Source organism: Phocoena sinus, chromosome X (assembly GCF_008692025.1).
Source record: "Phocoena sinus isolate mPhoSin1 chromosome X, mPhoSin1.pri, whole genome shotgun sequence".
NCBI lineage: Eukaryota > Metazoa > Chordata > Mammalia > Artiodactyla > Phocoenidae > Phocoena > Phocoena sinus.
The window spans coordinates 48,164,057-48,187,541 of NC_045784.1; the positions used below are offsets into that span (position 1 = coordinate 48,164,057).

General features: G+C 40.2%; 1 non-coding gene and 1 pseudogene across 1 annotated transcript; both read right to left on the reverse strand.

Moving 5' to 3' along the window:
* Window positions 1–319: 319 nt before the first annotated feature.
* On the reverse strand, window positions 320–1,350 carry LOC116747083 (annotated as a pseudogene).
* A 10,641-nt stretch (window positions 1,351–11,991) lies between these two features.
* LOC116748217 lies at window positions 11,992–12,182 on the reverse strand. Its single transcript, XR_004348228.1, has one exon. It is a non-coding gene; the product is annotated as a U2 spliceosomal RNA (small nuclear RNA).
* Between the last annotated feature and the right edge of the window lie 11,303 nt (window positions 12,183–23,485).

The window sequence follows — 23,485 nt, forward strand, 5'->3', positions numbered from 1 at the left end:
CACTTTAGTGTTAATTAGAAACTATTATTTGTAATTTAAAGTGTTACTGAGCAGGTATAAACACTGGAATTATAGTTTTTTGCTTTTAAAATCACTATTTAATAAATAATATAGCCCTTAAAGGTAAATTCTGAAACGCTTTGAAAATTAGGGGATAGGAAGCTTCAGTTCCATTTTTTCACGTCTCAGTCGTCATTCTTTCCTGTTTGTAAAAGTATGATTCTTATTTTAGTTGTAAGTTTTGATTAGTTTTAACATGACAACATATTAACAAATTAATTTTTCCCAGCTTTATTGAATATGAACAACATCTAATAAATTATTTTGGTGTAGGCTTTTCCGTTTGCTCAATATTATGAATTGTAAGTGGAATGAAGCAGCATTTCCAGTTGATAAGTGGATCTACAGGTAATGCAGTATCTCCCAAATTAAGCTTGTGACAATCAAACCAATAAACTGCAGCATTGAGAAAACTATTGAGAAAATACAACCAGGGAATGTTCATCTCAGTGTAGGCTGGAATGTGTACTTTAAGTAAAAGGATGGTTACTTGAAGTAGTGCAAATGGCAACCGGGTACCAAGAAAACAGATACTAGCTTGGTCAGGAATACTTGTTTAGAGCTCACACTGTAACTAGCAGAATGAAAGGGAAAATATAGGATAGTCTCATTCATAGAGGAAGTTATCCTAATAGCCTGTACCAAGGTAATGACTTCTGACCAAGAGGTTATAAAAGCCACAGATAAAATCATCACCATGAAAAATGACAGACAGTAACTGAACACTGAAGTAGAAAGGACATTGAAAAGAATCAACATTCTGTGCCTTCAGGCTTTGGTAGATAGCTGCATCTCCCAAAAGATAAGCAAGGACTGAAATATAAATTCAAATTACTGTGAAGAAATAAAATCATTTTTTGACGATTAAATGGAAGCTTGGCAGTTTTGGAGAGATTCAGGTAATAATTTGTACAAGCTCTCAGGAAAACTGTATAATAGAAAAAGCCATAAGTAAAGGAAATAATTTGACTAAATAGGCAGATGTGGTATTTAGTAAACCTAATGCCTAAATGTACAAGACTCCATGAAGTAGGATAGCATGGAAATGTTTACCAAAAATAAAAGATGAATGCTAGTGAGATGCAAGAGAAAAGAAAATAAAACAAACAAACAAAAAAACCCTGTAAAATTCTGTTATGTGTTTTTTTTTCTTCTCATTCCTAGCTGGAAGATATTTAACAATATGTTCCCAACTATAAACAAGAATAGCAAACAGCTGACATCTAGGGGCTGGTTGGTTTGATTGAAGTGGCAGTGAAAAGAGCAGTCCTCTAAAGAAAAAGTAGTCATGTTTTCTAAATTTCAAAAGGCCTGCTGAAATACATACGATAAAACACTGCTTTATTTTATTTTCCATCCTTTGCTTTCTCCAGTGGGTCTTTCTGATGATGTTTATGTTTTATTTCAGCTTTACTGCCTTCAATTACCTTACTTTTGATTCCTTGCATTTCATTTTGCTACACCACAATGCCCGGAGAATAAGTTCCAAGTCACTTGCACAAGTGTGGAGGAAGGCAGTGCATTTCCTCTTAGCTACACTTTTCCCAGCAGGCCATCTCCACCTGGTTGCATCCCCCTGAATGCAAAGGAATGGCCCTGCAGCCACCTCTGGACACCACCCCAGACATAGCTGCTCTGGCTGGTGCTGGGCTTCTCAGGCGCTGGGGGCCCAACCAGATGTGCCATGAGGTCACCGCCCCAGCACCAGCAGCCCTGGACCCCAGGTGACTGCCCCAGGGAGGGGCAGGAACCCCTCACACCCTCTTGGCTCTGTCCCGTCCACCCTGTGCAGTGCCCTGGAGCAGAGGCAAAGGTGTGGGGCAGGGAGCAGGGCCACTGGGACCACTTACAATCCTGTCCAAGTTCTGGGGGTTCTGAGGGTTCTTGACCAGGAAGTGCAGGCCTAGGCTCCAAGCCACAATTGACTTTTGAGTGCTGATTTTGTATCCACAGACCTGATTTAACTCAATTTTTGTTTTTGCTTTTTGTTTTGGGGGTTTGTGGGTGCTTGGGAATGTTTTTTTGTTTAGGTTCTTTGTTGTAGTTTTCTTGCTATTTTCTATGTAGACAATGTCATGTGCAGATATGGGCAGTTTTATTCATTTCCCATCTATATGTTTTTCATTTGTTTTTCTTACCTTACTTATTTTAGGGGCTAGAACTTCCTTTTTTTGAATAAGAGTGGAGAGGTTGGTCATCCTTTCCTTGTTCCCAAACTTAGTGGTAATCATTCAGTCTCTCACTATTAAGTATGAAGTTAGCTGTAGGGTTTTTGTCGACGTTCTTTACCAAGCTTAAGTAATTCATCACTATCCCTAATGTTCTGAAAATTTGTTATCATGAATTGGTGTTGGATTTTGTCAATAATCTTCTCTATTCCTGGATGTAATCATATTATTTTTGTTCTTTAGCCTTTGTGGACTACATTAATTGATTTTTTGAATGTTGAAACAACATTGCAAACCTGGAAAAACTCTCACTTGGTCATGATGTATATTTTTTTATACAGTGTTAGATTTGGCTTGCTAATATTTTGTTAACAATTTTTGTGCTTATATTCATGACGGATTTGATACATAATGGCTTTTTTGGTATTGTCTTTGTCTGGTTTTGGTGTCAGGTTAATATTGTCCTCATCAAATGAGTTGGGAAGATTTTCCTCCTTTTAATTTTTGACAGAGGTTGTGTGGATTGGTGTGACTTCTTTAACTGATTCATATAATTTTCTGTTTAAATCATCTGGGCCCGGAACTTTTTTTTGGAAGTTTTTTTTAATTAAAAATTCAAGTTCTTGAATAGTTTTAGTGCTATTCAGATGTCTATTTAATCTTATTTGAGTTTTGATACTTTTTGGTTTTCGCGGAATTGGTCCTTTTCTTCTAAATTGTTGAGTTTATGAGCGTATTTATAGTATTCCCATATTATACTTTGTGATAGCTGCAGACTCTGGAACCGTATCCTCTGTTTAACTCCTGGCACTGGTGATTTGTGTCATCTCTCTGGTATTTTTGTCAGTCTTGCTAGAGGGTTGTCAATTTCAGTGACAGTTTTGAAAAAATAACAATTTCTTTGATAGTCTCTGTTGTTTTCCTATTTTCAATTTGATTTCCATTCTGGTGTTTATTATTTCCTTTCTTGTGATTTCTTTTGGTTTATTTTTCTCTTTTTTCCTAGTTTCTTGGGATAGAAACGTTTACTTGAGACCTTTTCTCTTTTCTAATATAAGCATTTAGTGCTATAAATTTCCCTGTCATCACTGTTCCAGCGACTTCATTTTTATTCTGTTCCATGTATATTTTATTTCCGTTGTGATCTCCTTCTTGAACCATGGACTATTTATAAATACGTTGTTTCATTTCAATGTGTTCTGAGATTTTTCCTCTTGTCGTTCTATTATTGATTTCCCATTTTGTTCCATTATGGTCAGAGAACACACTCTGTATGAATGATATCATTTCTTTTCAACTTTTTAAGGTTTGTTTCATGGCCCAGGATAAAGGTCTATGTTGGTGAATATTCTGCGGGAACTTGAAAAAAATGTATTCTGCCTGTTATTGACTGGAGTGTTCTATATATGTCAATAAGATTGTGTTTTAGTTGACTGTTTTTTCAGATCTACTATATTCCTTTTGATATTCTATTTATCAACAGTTGTTTTATCAGTTGCTCAGAGGACTTTGATTTGTCTAATTCTCCCTTGATGACTCTTCTCTCTTTTCTGCTCTTGGGGAAGCTGTTCAGGTAGACAGCAGGTCTGGATGGTACCAGGGCTGAGGGTCAATTTGCTAGGACAAATTAATTAATACCTACTTAGCTTCAATAGTGTACAAAATACAGCTCCTATACAGCTCTTTCCATTATTTCTTCAAATATTCTTTCTGCCACTTTCTCTCTCTCCTCCTTCTGGGATTTAGCATGCATTGGTGCTAAAGATGGTGCACCATAGTTCTCTTGGTCTCTTTTCATTTTGCTTAATTATTTTCTCCTTCTGATAGTCAGAATGGATGATCTCAAGTGCCTGGCCTTCAAATTTACTGATTCTTCTGTGATTTTAAATCTGCTCTTGAAAACCTCTACTGAATTTTAAAAAATAATTCTTTCACCTCTTTTTACTTTTCTTAATGTGGCCACAAGAACGTTTAAAATTACCTATGTGGCTCCTGTTATATGTTCCTGTGTGTGTGTGGTGTGCATGTTTATTTATTTTTAAGAGCAATTTTGGTTTCACAGCAAAATTAAGAGAAATGTACAGAAATTTCCCAATTACTCTCTGCCTCTACATATGCATAGCTTCCCGCATTATCAACATCCCTCACCAGAGTGGTACATCTGCTACTGTTGGTGAACTCGCATTGTCACATCCATCATAAGCACCCAACGTCCATAGTTTATATGAGGGTTCACTCAGTACTGTGCATTCTATGGGTTTGGAAGAATGTATAAATGACATGTATCCATCGTTATAGAACCATATAGAGTGTTTTCACTGCCCTAAAATTCCTCTGTGCTCCACCTATTCATGCCTCCCCACCTGAAACCCTAGCAATAACTGATCTTATTATTGTCTCCATAGTTTTGCCTTTTCCAAAATATCATGAAGCTGGAATCTTACAGGTGTGTAGCTTTTTCAGGTGGGTTTCTTTCACTTAGTAATATGCATTTAAGGTTCCTCATTGTCTTCTCATGGCTTGACAGTTCGTTTCTTTTAAGCACTGAATAATATTCCATTGTCTGGATGTACCACAGTTTATGTTTCCATTATACCTACTGAAGGTTGAACTTGAAGGTTGCCTCCAAATTTTGGCAAACATGAATAAAGCTGCTATGAACATACATGTGCATGATTTTTTTGTGGACATAAGTTTTTAAATTCTTTGGGTAAATACCAAGGGGTGTGATTCCTGGATAATATGTTACAGTGTGTTTAGTTTCATAAGAGATTGCCAAACTGTCTTCAAAAGTTGGCTATACCATTTGTATTTCCACCAGCAATGAATGAGAGGTCCCGTTGCTGTACATTCTCACCAGCATTTGTTCTTGTCAGTATTCCAGATTTTGTCCATTCTAATAGGTGTGTAGTGGTATTTCATTGTTTTAATTGGAATTTTCCTGATAACATATGATGTGGAGCATCTCTTCCTACCTTTATTTTCCATCTGCATATCTTCTGAGGTGAGATGTCTGTGAAGGTCTTTGGCCCATTTTTTTGATTGAGTTTTTTGGGTTTTAAGTGTTTGTATATTTTGGATAACAGTCCTTTATCAGATATGCTTTTGTAAATATATTCTCTCAGTCCATGGTTTGTATTATCATTCTCCTGATAGTGTCTATTGCAGAGAAGATGTTTTACATTTTAATTAGGTCCAACTTATCAATTTTTTTTAATGGATTGTGCCTTTGCTGTTGTATCTAAAAAGTCACCGCCATATCCAAAGTCTTCTAGACTTTTTTTCTTACGTTATCTTCTATGAGTTTTACAGTTTTACATTTTACATTTAGGCCTACAATCTATTTTAGTTAATTTCTGTGATGTAGTGAATTTTTCATTTGTTATCTGACATTCCAGCTCCAGAATTTTACTGGTTCCTTTTCACAGTTTCAATCTATTTATTATAATTTTCTATTTTGTGAGACATTGTTCTTCTGATTTCCTTTAATTCTTTATTTATAGTTTCCTTTATCTTTTTGAGCATATTTAAAACAGGTATTTAAATGTCTTTTCTAGTAATTCCAATATCTGTTCTTCCTCAGGGACCGTTTCCACTAATTATTTATTTTGTAAATGGTACTGTGGACAAAGAATGTCACTTGCCATATCAGTAAGCAAAGGGTGTTGCAGCCATCAAGCCATCAGCCACTGCAGATGAACCCCACCCTGAAGGTGTACCCTGAGGGAATTCAGGATGGAGAAAACAGGATACTGCCCCTAGACAGTTAAGGTGTACATCAAAGGAATGATTTCAGTGAGCCCCAACTCTTGCATCTTCCCATACATAGAAAAGTGCCTAATTCATTAACTTGAGATGTCTAGTTTTTCCTTCCAACTACCTAGTGGTTTTTGGCAGAAACTCCTATATATCCCGGCTCCTTCCTTACCTTGCTGGAGTAGTCCCTGATTGCTGAGAGGCTGTCTCCCAGGCTTAAGTCCTCATTATGTCTGCTTAATAAAACATATTTCTCAACTGTTAGCTTGTGCAATTTTTTTCAGTTGACAGTACATAGGTTCTTATCTCTTCTCATGCTTTGAAATTTTTGTTGAAAACTATATTTGGAATGTTATAAAGAGGCAACTCTGGAAATGAGATTCTCCTCCCTTTCTTGAGTTTATTGTTGTTTGTATTTTTAGGGACTTTTAAAAATTATTTTTGAGAGACTCTCTCCTTTGCCATATGTGGTCATTGATGACTCTATCTCATTACCTTTGTTCATTAGCTTTTATTAGTTCATTTATTTGTTCATTAGCTTTTATTTCATTAGCCAGTGTTTTCACAGAGAACCCTTTAAGTGTCTGGATATAAAAAAAACAACTCAGTCTTTTCAGGTAGGCTATGTGTGTGCATTTGGGCACAACTTCAACACATCTAGGCAGATTACAACTATGCGTTCACCTTCATTTCTTGTTTATACACACACACACACGCTGCACATACGTAAAGAGAGAGAGAGAGAGAGAGAAGAATTTAGTATAAGGAATTGAAGCATATAACTTGTAAGACAGAACAGCAGGCTGAAAATTCAGGTGAAAGATGATTTTACAGTCTTGAGTCTGAAATCTGCAGGAAAGGCCATCAGGTAGGAAACTCAGGCAGGATTTCTATGTAGCAAACTTGAGGAAGAAAAAAAGCTTGTTCAGGAAACCTTAGACTTTGCCCTTAGAGCTTCACCTTGGCTGATGCCCACCCAAATAATGAAGAGTAATCTGCTTTACTCCAAGTCTACTAACTGTAAATATTAATCACATCTAAAAATATCTTCACAGCAACATCCAGACTGGTGTTTGGCCAAAGAACTGGGCACCATAGCCAGGCATGTTGACAAAAAATATTAACTATCACAATTTGCATGTAAATGTTTTTGAGGAACACTGTCCCCAAAGTCACTTCTCTGACATGAGAGAGATCTGAATTAGATGAAAAAAGGTAAGTCCTTTGCAATAGACCTTCAGGGAGCCACTAGACATTTCCAAATGGACAATCACAATTCTTTGAGGGCAAGGATCTGCTGCTCTCACCAGCACCAGGAAACCACACTGGGAACATGGGTTGACATCAAACCCGGGAGGTGGGGTGGGACAAAAGTAAGTTAAAATGTCACAATGCACTCCTACCAGGTTTTAGTCACCTTTTTCTTGTTTAAGCATTTGATTGGTTGCTATAAACCTTTGATTATTTTCCAGACATCTGAAAAGTTGATTTTGACGTTGATTTTACCAGTGCTTTTGTAGAGGGATGGTCCTTTGGAACTCCCTACGCTGACATTTTTGTTGCTGTCACTACCATCAAGATGCATTTTAAGGAACATTTAAGAAAAAAAGAACGTGTTTAAAAGAAGAAAACTTATCCTCCATAGAATGCAGTGTATTTTTCACCATCAGTCGACCACAGTCTGGAAATTTTTACAGTAGTGAACCTACTCATAACCATAGTGATGACTAGAATTAATATGATTTGTTGAGCATTTTACTCTGTGCAACTGATGCCCAAATTGCCTCACATGTGTGATCTCCTTTGATCCACACAGACAGTGTAGCAATATGTTCTATTTAACCTAAGAACAGAAGAGGCAGATCATATAGGAACATTCCCTATTTTATTGAATAAGAAACTGAGGATTAGCCACTGACACAATATCAAAAGGAGAAAATCTAGCAAAATTAGGTTTGTCACTCAATTTGGGACAAGTCAACTTCTTGACCCTTCAGTTTCTTCATTGTAAAATGGGAACAAGAATATCTACATTCTAGGAAAGTTCTGAAGGTATAGTGGTATAACATATGTTCAATTGCTAGCAGACACGTGCTCAACTAATATTTAAACTAACAATGATAAGGAGGATTAGGGCTGCTATGTTCTCAGCCTCCACTATGAAAGTCCAGCACTAAATAGCTAATTTCATTAAATAGACTGCCAACTTGCACTGACTGTACAGGAGAAATAACAAGTCATTTCATGTTGTCATTTATCAGAATATTGCAATATGGACCTAACCTCAAAGGAAATTTATGTTTGGAAATTAATATTCAGGCATTGAGATGTAACACAAGGCCCAAAGAGTTGCAATACTGTTGCTTAATTTGGTGAAAAATCTAACCTTTCTGATTCTCAGTTTACAATTTACTGTAAAAAGGCATCATAAGAAATCATTGGAGAAAATTTGAAAACCAAAAGCAAATACTTTGAAAAGACCAATATGATTGACAAGCCTCTATCCAGGCTAGCTAAGAAAAAAAAGAGGATGTAAGTTGCTAATATAAGAAATGAAAGAGAAGAGATCACTGCAGATCCCATAGGCACTGAAAGGGTAACAGTATATAATGAACAACTCTGTGCCCACAAACTTGATAACCCTGACCAATTCCTAAAAAGACACAATTATCCAATACTCCCACAAGAAGAAATACACAATCTGAATAGGCTTCTATTTATTAAAGGAGTTGAATTAATGATTAATACCTTCCAAAGCAGAAAACCACAGGCCAAGATGGGTTGGCCATTGAATTCTAACAAATATTTGAAGAAGGAATTATACCAGTTCTGTAAAAGCTACTCCAAGAGATAGAACAAGGTAGAATACTTCCTAACTCATTCTATGAGGCCAGCCTTGTCCTAATACCAAGCCCAGGCAAAAACATTATAAGAAAAATACACATCAATATCTTTCATTAACACAAATGCAAACTCCTCAATAAAATAGTAGTAAATCAAATACTATAATTTATAAGAACAGTGCATATATCATGAACATGTGAGATTTTGAATTTACCAAGAGAAAAGTGACTCATTCCCTACAAGAGAAACTCCATAAGACTGGGTTTCTCAGTAGAAACGTTGTAGGTCAGGAGAGAGAATGATGTGTTCAAAATGCTGAAAGAAACAAAAAGCCTACCAAGAATACTTTACTCAGCAAGCTGTCCTTTGCATATAAAAGTGAGATAAAACTTTGCCAGCCAAACAAAAAATGAGGTAATTAATCACCACTAAACCTGCCTTTACAAGAAATCCTAAAGGGAGTCTTCAAGCTGAACCAAAATGATGCTAATTAGTAACATGTAAACCTGTAAAAGTATAAAACTCACTGGTAAATGTAAGCCTATAGTCAAACTCAAAATACTCCAAAACTGTAATGGCAGTGTGTAAATCACATTTAACTTGAGTGTAAAGGTTAAAAAACACACACACAAAAATAAATTTAAAATAACTTTAGCTAAATAATTTGATAATGGATACACTAAGTAAAACAATATAAATCATGACATCAAAAACATAAACGTGATGGTAAAGTAAAAGTATAGAGTTTTTGTATGCAATCAACATTAAATTGTTATTGCCACACAGCTCGCAGTGCCATGTTGGCAGGGGTGTGTGGAATGACTCTGTTTCAGAAAAGAGAAGACAAGATGGTGGAGTAGAAGATCTTGAGTTCACCTCCTCCCATGAGAACATCAAAATCACAACAAACTGCTGAACAATCAACAATAAAGAAGACTGGAACCTACTGAAGACAAAGAAATCACAATGAGATAGTAGGAGGGGTGTACTCACAATATAATCAAATTTCATAACCCCTGGTGGGTGACCCAGAAACTGGAGAATAATTATATCACAGAAATTCTCCCATGGGAGTGTGAGTTCTGAACCCCATGTCATGCTCCCCAGGCTGGGGGTCTGGCTACAGGATGAGGAGCCCTAAGAGCATTTGACTTTGAAGGCCACCAGGTCTTGTTTGCAGGAGCTCCAGAAGAGTGGGGGAAACAGAGACTCCAATATTGGAGGATGAACACAAGGTCTCATTTGCACTGGGAACCAGGGCAAAAGCAGTGACTTTGTAGGAGCCTGGGCCAGACCTACATGCTGGTCTTGAATTTATTCAGGTATGCAAGAGTGGTTCAAAATTTGAAAATCAATTGATGTAATCTATCCTATCAACAGTCTGAAGAAGATAATTGCATGAATATATATGAATATATATATATATATGCAGAAATTGGATTGAACAAAATCCAATGCCCATTCAGCAAAGTAGGAACATGGGAACTTCCTCAATTTGACAAGTTCATATACAAAAACCTACGTTAATATCACATTCAGCAAGATGGTGGAATACCATCCTTTCTACCATCCTCTTCCCACAGAGGTACAGATTTTCATAATCTCCCCAGCATAAGAGTACCTTTGTGGAAGTCCTGGAGTCCAGAGAAGTCCCAGCACACCAATTGAGCAAAAAAATCCAAGAATAGAAACACTGAAGAGGGTAAGAAGCACAGTTTCACCTGACCCACAACACCCCTCCCCCAAGGCAGCACAGCTCAGTGCCAAGAGAGATCCCCTCAACACAATTTCTCCCACAAGGGAGAGTGAAAACATAGTGAGTGAACTCATGGCTTCCCCAGCAAGAAGTCCACTTCTTTCTTGCCCCACCCAGGATACTGAGGTAGGTGGAAGAGTTTGCGTGTAGGGAAAAGAAGTGGGGACTCACAACAACCAGGGCTCAGAATTCAATAATGGGCCATAGATTCTATAGTCAGCTTCACAGACTGCAACAGGAGGCACACCCATGAGTCACTTGGTGTGCCTCACTTTCAGAACACTCCCTCCCCCAACTGGCCCACAGGAATTCCCAAAACACAGCTCTATTCAGCCTCCCCTGTGGCTGGCTCCCATTGCTTGACCCCACAGATGGCAAGTGTGATCCTCTGCAGACAGCTTGAGAAAACATGCCAATGGCCATCTCAACTCTGCAGAATTGGGAGAAGGCACACAAACTTGAGCAATTCAGGGAACTGCACTATGGTTAACAAACAGGAGGCTCTCAGCACCTTGCCTGGTATTGTGGGATCAAGAGAGACAAAATCTTAGGAATTCCCTCCTCCTAAGAGGGAACAAGGAGTGCAGAGTTGGTGCATCCATAGAAATGGTCTGCAAGTGCCTCAAAATCCATAGCTGGGCTGGCTGGTGAAGGTGTTCCTCTCCTATAGCCAGTCAGTAAGAACTGTAGGAGGTGTCTACATCTTCAAATGTGAAAACAGCAACACAGAATTTCAATGTTAATGGAAAATCAAGAAAGCATGATACTATCGAAGGAACATAATAATATTCCAATAACTGACCCCAAAGAAATGAAGAGCTATGAATTGTCTGACAAAAATTCAAAATAGTTGTTTTAAGGAAGCTGGTGAGCTACAAGAGAACACAGATAACTCAGCCAAATCAGGAAAACCATACATGAACAAAATTAGAATTTCAATAAAGAAATAGAAATAATGAAAAAGAACCAAAGAGAAATTCTAGAGCTGAAGAAAGCATCGAATAAAGAAAAATTCCATAGAGAACACCAAAAACAGATTTCATCATGCAGAAGAAAAATCTGTGAACTCAAAGACAGGTCATTTGAAATTATCATGTCAGAGGACAACAAAGAGTGAAAGGATCAAAGATAGCCTACAGGATTCATCAGACACCATGAGGGAACTAATATACAGATTATGAGAGTCCCAGAAGAAGAGAGCAAGAAAGAGATGTAAAGCTTACTTAAAGAAATAATGGCTGAAAACATTCCAAATCTTGAAAAAGCTATTTATGGATATCCAGGAACACGAAGGTCAAAGGTGCCCAAAGAGTATCAACTCAAATTGAATTTCACCAAGACACATTACAATCAAACTGTAAATAATCAAAGACAAAGAGAATTTTTTTTTTTTTTGGTCCCCGTGAGGGGAAGTGCACCGTTCCTGGAGATACTGCAATACCAGGTCGATGCGTGGAGCGGACAGAGCAAGCTCCTATTCCGACTCCCAGCTCCAAAAATCCATTTAATATATTGTCCTCGGATAGAGGACGTATCAGATATTAAACTGATAAGAACAGATACTACACTTGATCTTAGCCAAAAGGCCGAGAAGTGATGACAAAGAGAATTTTGAATTCACCAAGAGAAAAGTGATTCATTCCATACAAGAGAAACTCCATAAGATTCTAGATTTCTCAGTAGAAACCTTGCAGTTCAGGAGAGAGTGAGATGATATGTTCAAAATGCTTTAAGAAAAATTTAAAAAGCCTACCAAGAATACTTTACCCAGTAAAGCTGTCCTGTGGAAATAAAGAAGAGATAAAACTGCCAGCCAAACAAAAAGTGAGGTAATTAATCATGACTAAACCTGACTTTACAAGAAATGCTACAGGAAGTTATTCAAGCTGAACTAAAATGATGCTAATTAGTAACATGTAAACCTATAAAAGTATAAAACTAAAAGTATAAAACTCACTGGTAAATGTAAGTATATAGTCAAACTCAAAATACTACAAAACTTTAATGGTGGTGTGTAAATCACATTTAACTCGAGTGTAAAGGTTAAAAAAACAAAAGAATTAAAAATAACTATGCCGGGAGGACCTTCAAGATGGTGGAGGGGGGCTTCCCTGGTGGCGCAGGGGTTGAGAGTCCGCCTGTAGGGGACACAGGTTCATGCTCCGGTCCGGGAAGATCCCACATGCTGCAGAGCGGCTAGGCCCGTGAGCCATGGCTGCTGAGCCTGCGCGTCCAGAGCCTGTGATCTGCAACGGGAGAGGCCAAAACAGTGAGAGGCCCGTGTACCGCAAAAAAAAAAAAAAGATGGTGGAGGAGTAAGACGTGGAGATCACCTTCCTCCCCACAGATACATCAAAAATACATCTACATGTGGAACAACTCCTACAGAACACCTCCTGAACACTGTCAGAAGATCTCAGACTTCCCAAAAGGCAAGAAACTCCCCCCCACTGTACCTGGGTAGGGCAAAAGAAAAAAGAAAACACAGAGACAAAAGAATGCGGACTGGACCTGCCCCTCTGGGAGGGAGCTGTGAAGGAGGAAAAGTTTCCACAAACTAGGAAGCCCCTTCACTGGCAGAGACAGGGGGATGGGTGCGGGGGAAGCTTCAGAGCCACAGAGGAGAGCGCAGCAACAGGGGTGCAGAGGGCAAAGTGGAGAGATTCCTGCACAGAGGATCAGTGCCGGACAGCACTCACCAGCCTGAGAAGCTTGTCTGCTCAACCACTGGGGTGGGTGGGGGCTGGGAGCTGAGGCTCGGGCTTCGGAGGTCAAATCCCAGGGAAAGGACTGGAGTTGGCTGTGTGAACACAGCCTGGAGGGGGCTAGTGCACCACAGCTAACTGGGAGGGAGTGCAGGAAAAGGTTTGGAACTGCCTAACAGTTAAGAGACCATTGTTTCGGGGTGCACGAGGAGAGGAGATTCAGAACACCATGTAAATGAGCTTCAGAGATGGGCTTGAGCCACGGCTATCAGCATGGACACCAGAGACGGGCATGAAGTGCTAAGGCTGCTGCTACAGCCACCAAGAATCCTGTGTGCAATCATAGGTCACTATCCACACCTCCCTTCCTGGAGCCTGTGCAACCCACCACTGCCAGGGTCCCGTGATCCATGGACAACTTCTCCGGGAGAACACTCGGCGTGCCTCAGGCTGTTGCAATGGCACACTGGCCTCTGCCCTCACAGGCTCGCTCCACATTCCTTACCCCTCCCTCCCCCCAGCCTGAGTGAGCCAGAGCCCACTAATCAGCCACTTCTTTAACCCCCTCCATTCTGGGTGAAAAACAGACGCCCTCAGGCGACCTACATGCAGAAGCGGGGCCAAATACAATGCTGAACCCCAGGAGCTGTGCAAACAAAGAAGAGAAAGGGAAATTTCTCCACACAGCCTCAGGAGCAGCGGATTAAATCCCCACAAGCAACTTGATGTACCCTGCATCTGTGGAATAACTGAATAGACAATGAATCATGCCAAAATTGAGGTGGTGGACTTGGGGAGCAACTGTAGACTTGGGGTTTGCTGTATGCAACAGACTAGTTTCTGATTTTTATGTTTATCTTAGCATAGATTTAGTGCTTCTTGTAATTGGTGGATTTGTTTATTGGTTTGGTTGCTCTCATATTTTTAAATTTTTTGCTGTACATGGGCCTCTCACTATTGTGGCCTCTCCCATTGCAGAGCACAGGCTCCGGACGCGCAGGCTCAGTGGCCATGGCTCACGGGACCAGCTGCCCCACGGCATGTGGGATCTTCCCGGACCAGGTCACGAACCCATGCCCTCTGCATTGGCAGGCAGACTCTCAACCACTGCGCTACCAGGGAAGCCCTTAAATTTTTTAATAATACTTTTTTTGTTTTAATAACTTTATTCTTTTTCTTTCTTTTATTTCTCCCTTTTCTTCTGAGTCATGTGGCTGACAGGGTCTTGGTGCTCCATCTGGGTGTCAGGCCTGAGCCTCATAGGTGGGAGAGCTGAGTTCAGGACATTGGTCCAACAGATATCTCCCAGCTCCATGTCATATCAAATGGTGAAAATCTCCCAGAGATCTCCATCTCAACACTAAGACCCATCTCCACTCAATGACCAGCAAGCTACAGTGCTGGACACCCTATGCCAAACAACTAGCAAGACAGGAACACAACCTCACCCACTAGCAGAAAGGCTGCCTAATATCATAAGGTTACAGACACTCCAAAACACACCACCAGACGTGGACCTGCCCACCAGAAAGACAAGATCCAGCCTCATCCACCAGAATATAGGCACTAGTCCCCTCCACCAGAAAGCCTACACAACCCACTGAACCAAACTTAGCCACTGGGGGCAGACACCCAAAACAAAGGGAACTACCAACCTGCAGCCTGTGAAAAGGAGACCCCAAACACAGTAAGTTAAGCAAAATGAGAAGACAAATACACAGAAGATGAAGGAGCAATGTAAAAACCCACCAGACCAAACAAATGAAGAGGAAATAGGCAGTCTACTTGAAAAAGAATTCAGAGTAATGATAGTAAAAATGATCCAAAATCTTGGATTTTTCTTTGTATTTAATTTTTGATAGTTTGATTAATATGTGTCTTAGTGTGTTTCTCCCTGAATTTTTCCTGTAGGAATGGGACTCTCTGTGCTTCCTGGACTTGGTTGACTGTTTCCTTTCCCATGTTAGGGAAGTTTTCAATTATAATCTCTTCAAATATTTTTCAGTACCTTTCCTTTTCTCTTCTTCTGGGACCCCTATAGTTCGAATGTTGGTGTGTTTAGTATTGTCCCAGAGGTCTCTGAGACTGTCCTCAATTCTTTTCATTCTTATTTCTTTATTCTGCTCTGCAGTAGTTATTTCCACCATTGTATCTTCCATGTCACTTATTTGTTCTTCTGCCTCAGTTATTCTCCTATTGATTCCTTCTAGTGTATTTTCCATTTCAGTTTTGTGTTCTCCATCACTGATTGTTTGTTCTTTAGTTCTTCTAGGTCTTTGTTAAATATTTCTTGTATCTTCTCAATCTGTGCCTCCATTCTATTTTCGAGGTCTTGGTTCATCTTTATTATGATTACTCTGAATTCTTTTTCAGGTAGATTGCCTATTTCCTCTTCATTTGTTTGGTCTTGTGGGGTTTTACCTTGCTCTTTCTTCTGTAATCTATTTCTCTGTCATCTCATTTTGTCTAACCTACTGTTAAGGTCTCCTTTCCTTAGGCTTCAGTGTCTGTAGTTCCTCTTGCTTTTGTTGTCTGCTCCCAGTCAGTGAGGTTGGTCCAAGGGCTTGTGTAGGCTTCCCAGTGGGAGGGACTGGTGCCTGTGCTTGGGGGTGTGGAGATGAGTCTTTTCCCTCTGAAAGGCAGGGCCACATCAGGTGGTGTGTTTTGGGGTGTCTGTGATCTTAGTATGACTTTAGGTAGCCTGTCTGATGATGGGTGAGGCTGTGTTCCTGTCTTGCTGGTTTCTTGGTGTGAGGTGTCCAGCACTGGAGCCTGCAGGTTGTTGTGTGGGGCTGCATCTTGGTGTTGATATGGATACCTCCAGAAGTATGCACACGGATTAATATTCCCTGGGCCCAGGTATTCTCTGGTGGTCCAGTGTCCTAGACTTGGCACTTCCACCCCAGAGGCCCAGGCCTGACCCCTGGATGGGGAACCAAGCGCCCACAAGCTGCCCAATGTAGCCAGAGATAAAAGAAAGAACAGAAAAGAAACCCAAGGCAAAGAGCAAAAACAACAGCAAACAGCAGCAACAACACAACACACACACACAGAATAAAATAAAATAAATTTAAAAAAACAAGAGAAAAAACAAACAAAAGAATTCAAACATGAGAACAGTCAATAAGGCCTTAACGAACAAAACTTAAAAAATGAAAAATAAAACAAAAACAGATAGCAAACAAAAAACAAGAAAAGTGAAGAAAACAAAATATACACATATAAACAATCAAAAAAAACAAAAGAAAAAATAAAATGAAAGAACAAAACAAGAAAAGAAACAAGTAAAGTAAAAATAGAATATATATATATATTTAAAAAATAAATGATAAAAAATAATAAAAGGAACAACAGCAACAACTGAACAAAATGAAACAAACAAAACTGAATAATAGAATTAAGAATATTTTCCTGGGCCCTCCTCTGTCAGTGTCATTGCTCCCTCAGTGAGCCACAGCCAATCCCCACCTTCCCAGGAGGACCTCCAATAACTCTAGGTAGGTCTCTGGACCTGCTGTGGGCACTGTGGGGCCAGCTCAGACTCTGACCTGGCTTGACTCCCACATGTATGTTCCCTAAAACTCCAGTGCTATGAAGGATAGATCAGTCTCAACTGTGGGAACACTCATTGTCTATTCAGGTATTCCACAGAGGCTGGATTTACCAAGTCAATCTTGGGGATTTAATCCATGGCTTGTGCAGCTGCATGGAAAGACTTCCATTCCTCTTCCTTAGTCGCATGGCCCTGGGGCTCAATTCTCGTTTTGGCCCCACCTCTGCATGTGTGCCACCCTCAGGAATCTGTTCCTTGCCCAGGTGTGAGTGGGTGAAAGCAGTGGCTGCTTGGGGCACACTTACTCAGGCCAGGGAGGGGTATGGCAGACACAATTGGGGTGTTCATGAGTTGCCTGCAGCAGCGGGGACCAGCAGGCAGTTGCAACGGTCTGGGGCATGCTCACTCTGGTGGGAGTGCCTGGCAGTGCCTGCAGAGGCAGGAGCTGGCATGTGGGGGCAGTGGTGGCCCTGCCCCCCTCACACCTCTCAACAATGGTGCCCCACTTTCCAGGCAGTGCATGCTTCCTCTAGGGGCATTCCCAGCTGCGCATCCCCTCACTCCTGTCCCCACTGCTATATCCGCGCAGCTTACAGCACTCCTCTGCCCAGATCCATTCTCCCAACCCCATGCTTTAGCACTCAGCCCAGCCAGCATCAGCAGACTCTCATCCCAGGCAGGGGAGCCCAGGGCTGATGCCCAAGGAGGCTTTGGGATGGGCAGCACTCAGGCCTCTGGAGCCCACATGGGCAGAGGAGACCCTGGCCCGAGGGATGGGTGTGCCCGCTCAGATGGGAGCCCTTCCCAATGCCCATGAAGGCTGAAGAAGCTGGTAGGTGGGGAAAGGGGTTATAATGGCAGTTCTGCCCCTTGTACGCCACTCAAAAATGACGCCTTGCTTTTATGGTGTCCCAGGTTTTTTCTGCAGACTTTCCTGGTTGTGCAGCTCCTTACTCTTGTCCCTTCAGGCTATCTTTTCACACCCAACAGCTGTCCCCTCCCTGGGTCCGTGCTCCAAACCCCAATTTCCTGCACCCAGCCTCCCTTTGCAACAAGTGACTCATGTCTCAGGCTGGAATGTGCAGAGCTGCAGTGTAGACCATGCAGTTCTTATTTTTTCCTGCCTTCTACAGACTGTCCACTGCATTCTCCTTTGATCCCCTGAAGGTCCTTTTCTGTCCCAGCTGATTTCCCCACCATGAGAGAGTTTTTCTGAATGTGAGGACCTCCCCTCACCTTCAGCTTCCCACCAGGGTTGCTGGTCCCTTTTTTGATTCCTCTTTTCTTTTTTTCTTCTTTCTTTCATCCTAGACAGTTGTGAGGGGATGTTTCTTGTCCTCTTAGGTGTCCAAAGTCTTCCGCTAATGTTCAGCAGGTGCTCTATGAGAACTGTTACGTTTGTAGTTGTATTCTTGATATACTTGTGAAGAGTGACGAATTCCACATCCTCCTATTCCACCATCTTGACTCCTCCCCTCTCTTGTTTCTTGATGTAGGCATTTATCAGTATAAATTCCCCTCTTATAACAGCTTTTGTAGAAACACATGGGTTTTGATTGCTTCAATTTTAGTTTCAAGATATTTCTTGATCTCGCTTTTAATTTCTTCTTTGACCCATCAATTGCTGCTGAGCATGTTGTTTTTGTTGTTGTTTTTAACATCTTTATTGGAGTATAATTGCTTTACAATATTGTGTTTCTGCTGTATAACAAAGTGAATCAGCTATACATATACATATATCCCCATATCCCCTCCCTCTTGCATCTCCCTCCCACCCTCCCTATCCCACCCCTCTAGGTGGTCACAAAGCACCGAGCTGATCTCCCTGTGCTATGCAGCTGCTTCCCACTAGCTATCTATTTTACATTTGGTAGTGTATATATGTCCACTGAGCATGTTGTTTAATTCCCAACTATCTGTTAATTTTCCAGCTTTCCTCCTGCTATTGATTTCTAATTTCATACCATTGTAGTCAGAAAATATACTAGCTATAATTTCAATCTTTTTTAAAATTTGGTAAGACTTGATTTGTGACATATTATATAATTTATCCTGGAGAATGTTCTGTGTGTGCTTAAGAATATTCTGCTGCTCTTGGATGGAATATTCTGTACATGTCTGTTAGTTCCATTTATTCTATAGTATGGTTCAAATCCAATGTTTCCTTATTTATTTTTTGTACAGATGTCCTATCTGTTGTTGAAAGTGGGGCATTGATGTCTTCTACTATTATTGTATTGCTGTCTATTTCTCTTTTCAGAACTGTTAGTGTTTGCTTAATATATGTAGATTCATATATATTTACAATTGTTATATCTTCTTTCTTATTTATTTTATTTTATTGTATTTTTTATTGGAGTATAGTTGCTTTACAATGTTGTGTTAATTTCTACTGTACAGCAAAGTGAATCAGTTATACGTATACATATATCCACTCTTTTTAAGATTTCCTTCTCATTTAGGTCACCACAGATCATTGAGTAGAGTTCCTTGTGCTATACAGTAGGTTCTCATTAGTTATCTATTTTATACATAGTAACGTATATATGTCAATCCCAATCTCCCAATTTGTCCCACCCTCCCTTCCCCCCTTGGTAACCATAAGTTTGTTCTCTACATCTGTGACTCTATTTCTGCATTGCAAATAAGTTCATCTGCACTATTTTTCTAGATTCCACATATAAGCTATATTATACAATATTTGTTTTTCTCTTTCTTAATTACTTCATTCTGTATGACAATCTCTAGGTCCATCCACATCTCTGCAAATGGCACTATTTCATTCCTTTTTATGTCTGAGTAATATTCCCTTGTATATATGTACCACATTTTCTTTATCCATTCCTCTGTCAATGGACATTTAGGTTGCTTCCATGTCCTGGCTATTGTAAATAGTGCTGCAATGAACATCAGGGTTCATGCATCCTTTACAATTGTTATATCTTCTTGACCCCTTTATCATTACATAATTACCATATTTGCCTTCTGTTACTATTTTTTGCTTAAAGACTATTTTTTCTGATATACATATAGCTACCCCTCCTCTCTTTTGGTTTCCACTTGCATGGAATATCTTTTGTCATCTCTTTACTTTGAGCCTATGTGTGTCCTTAAAGTTGAAGTGAGTCTCCATAGGCATCATATAGTTGGGTCCTATTTTTTCATCCATACAACCACACTTTGCCATTTTATTAGAGAATTCAATCCATTTACATTTAGAGTAATTCTTAATAGGTAAACTATAGGTAAAGACTGACTAATGCCATCCTATTAATTGTTTTCTGGATGTTTTGTAGCTTGATTGTTCTTTTCTTCCTTTCTTGCTGTCTACTATTGAGGATTGATAATTTTCCACAGTGATATTGTTTGATTCCCCTCTTTCTATCTTCTTTTGTAACTGCTTTGCAGTTAACAAGGAGGCTTACATAAATCTTCTTATATATATAACAGTCTATTTTACACTGATAACAATTTAACTTTGATTGCATGCAAAAACTATATACTTTAATCCTCTTTCCTTTTATACTTTTTATGTCACTATTTTAATCTTTTTTTATTGTGTATCCATTAAATTGTTGAAGCTCTAGCTATTTTGGGTACTTTTGTTTTTTAACCTTTATGCTAGAGTTAACTAGTTAACACATCACCATTTTACAGTATCAAGCTGTTTCGAGTCTAATTATATGTTCACTTTTGCCAATGTGTTGCTTATTTTCTTATGTTTTCATGTTAGTAATTAGCATTCTTTTGTTTCAGCTTCAAGAATTCCTTTCAGCATTTCTCGTAAGGCAGCTTTAGTGGTGATGAAATCCCTCAGCTTTTGCCCGGGAAACTCTTTATCTCTCTTTCATTTTTGAAGGATAACTTTGCTGGCTAAGGTATTCTTGGTTGGCAGTTTCTTTTAGCACTTTGAGTATATCATCCCACTCTCTCCTAACCTGTAAGTTCATTGCTGAGAAATCCACTGATAGCCTTATGGGTGTTCCCTCATTGTAGAAAATTTTTTTCCTGTTGCTTGTAAAATTCTCTCTTTGTCTTTAAACAATTTTATTATTATGTATCTTGGAGAACATTGTTTTGGATTGAAATTTTGAGGTGACCTATTAGCTTCATGAACCTGAATAACTATATCCCTTCCCAGGTTTGTGAAGTTCTCAGCCATTATTTTTTTAAATAAGCTTTCAGCCATTTCTCCATCTCTTCTTCTGGGACTCCAGTTAAGTATAATATTTCTTTTGATGGTATTTCATAATTTCCATAGGCTTTCTTCATTCGTTTTCATTCATTATTTTTTTTTTTGCTTCTCTGATTGGATAATTTCAATTGATCTGCCTTCTAGCTCACTGATTCTCTCTTCTGTTTGTTAAAGTGTGCTGTTGGAGTTCTCTGTTGTATTCTTCCATTCAGTGATTGTATTTAGCTCCAAAATTTGGTTATTTTTTTATGCTTTCTATCTCTTTATTGACTTCTCCTTTCGTTCTTGCACTGTTTCCCTGACATCATTAAATTGTTTATCTGTGTTCTCTTGTAGCTTTCTGAGCATCTGTAGAAAAATTATTTTGAATTCTTTGTTGAACACTTCCTTGAGCTCTATTTCTCTGGGGACAGTTGCTGGTGGTTTACTGTATTCCTTTGGTAGAGATGTATTTTCCTGATTTTTTTCATGATTCCTGTAGCCTTGGCTATGTATCTGCACACTTGAAGGAGTAGTCAACTCTTCTAGACTTTATGGACTGACTTCAGTAACAGAAGCATTTCACCTATGAATAGAGGCACACTGTATCATGCTGTGACCTGGTTCTAGTGGTCCAGGGCGCCAAGTATGGGGGCTTGTGGTGGCACTGCGTTTGGGAAGCATGATGTCTCTTCAGTTTAGGCCAATTTTGTCCACCAACTATGTGGTCCATGGTGAGCACAGCACAGTGTGGGGGGGTATGCAGTGGATGCAAGGACTGTTGGACTCCTTAGTGGCACCTCTAGATCTAGCAGCTAGGGACCAGGGCAGTCAGTGGTGCTGGTCAGAGACAGTGGTGTGCACACACTCAGCTGCAGAGGCTAGCTGCAGACACCTGTGCCTGCACACTTTTTCCTTAAGCATGTGTGCTTCAGTGGAGGCTGATAGTGGAAGTTGGGCTAGGGACATGCAGGTACACAGCTAGAAGGGCTAGCTATGGGTAGGTGTGATGTTGCCAGCCAGTGATTAATCCAGGCCCACAAACAGCTGCAGGGGCTGTGGCATTCCATGTGATCACCTGTGGCTCCAACTCTCCCTGCCCATCTTACCCCGGGCATGTGTACTGCAGTGGAAGCTGATGGCTGATGACAGGATCCAGGCTGGAAGCATGCAGGCACACAGTTGAAGAGGTTAACTATGGGTGGGTGTGGTAGTGCTGGACAGTGACAGAAGACAGGGCCTGATCTGGGCTCAGAAGTTGCTCCAGGAACCCTGGCTTTTGGTGTGCCCACTGTGGCTGCACGATCTTCCTCAGGGTATGAAAGCTACAGTGGAGGCATAAGGATAGTTCCATGTAGATGTGCAGATGGAGGCCCCAAGCAGAAGCACAGTGGTGAAAGTCACCCAGGGTGCTTAGGCTGGCATTTTGCACTCATGCAGATGCAGAGGCTCAACATGGCTATGTGTGTGGCTCCTGGGCTCTGGCAGTAGCATGGAAGGACTCAGGCAGCTGGCAACTTATACTTGCATAGCTTCAGGATCCTGGATAGCTGTTGGTATGGTTCCTGGGCTCTGACAGGGGTGGGAGGAGGAAAGGAGTGGGAAGGAACTCAGATGGCTGGCATCAGCAAATGCAAATACCTGTGGAGTGAAAGCTGGTGAAATATGCAGGCAATCCACAGCAACTGTGTTGGCTGTTGGTTTCCTCAGTGGTGAAATTTGCTGAATTCGTCTGCAGAGCAGGTCTTTGTGAACTATGATTGCTCCTGCTGTATGTCTGCTAATAATAGCCTCTGCTTTTCTTCCTTGTTCCTAGCTGGCTCTATACATTTCAGCTTTGCTGGTCTAGGTGGGGTGAAACCAAAGTGGGAACTTTCTGCAATGCCTCAAGAGGCTGGATAAGCTGTTTGCTCACCCCTACTCTTCCTTTCCTAGAGAGAGGAACTCTTTCTTGGTGGAAGTTTTTTCTTGGTGCTGAACAATGCTGCTTTGGGAGATGGGATGTTGCAGATGGAATGAAGTTGTCTTCTTTCTCTGCTTGTGTGGTTCTCAAAAATACTGGGTTTTGTTCCACTGTGCTGCTAAAATTCCTAGGTGGACTCTAGAGGTTTTCCAGAGCTGTTTTTATTCATGGATAGCTGTTCAATCATTGAACTTTTGAGGGGGGGTGCTGGGGAAGCAGGGTTCTTCTGCATTTCAGTTTTCCCCAGAAACTAATGGTTGATTTTTCATCAAAAACCATGAAGGCCAGAAGGCATACTTAAAGTGTGAAAAGAAAAAAATAGTCAACTAAGAATTCTATATCTGTCAAAACTATTCATCAGAACTGAAGGAGAAATCAAGACAGCCCCAAACAAACAAAATCAGAAGAATTTGTCACCAGTAGACGTGCCCTACAAGAAATGCAAAAGGGAGTCCTTCAGGCTGAAAGGGAAGGATGCTAGATAGCCATACACAGAAATAAAGAAC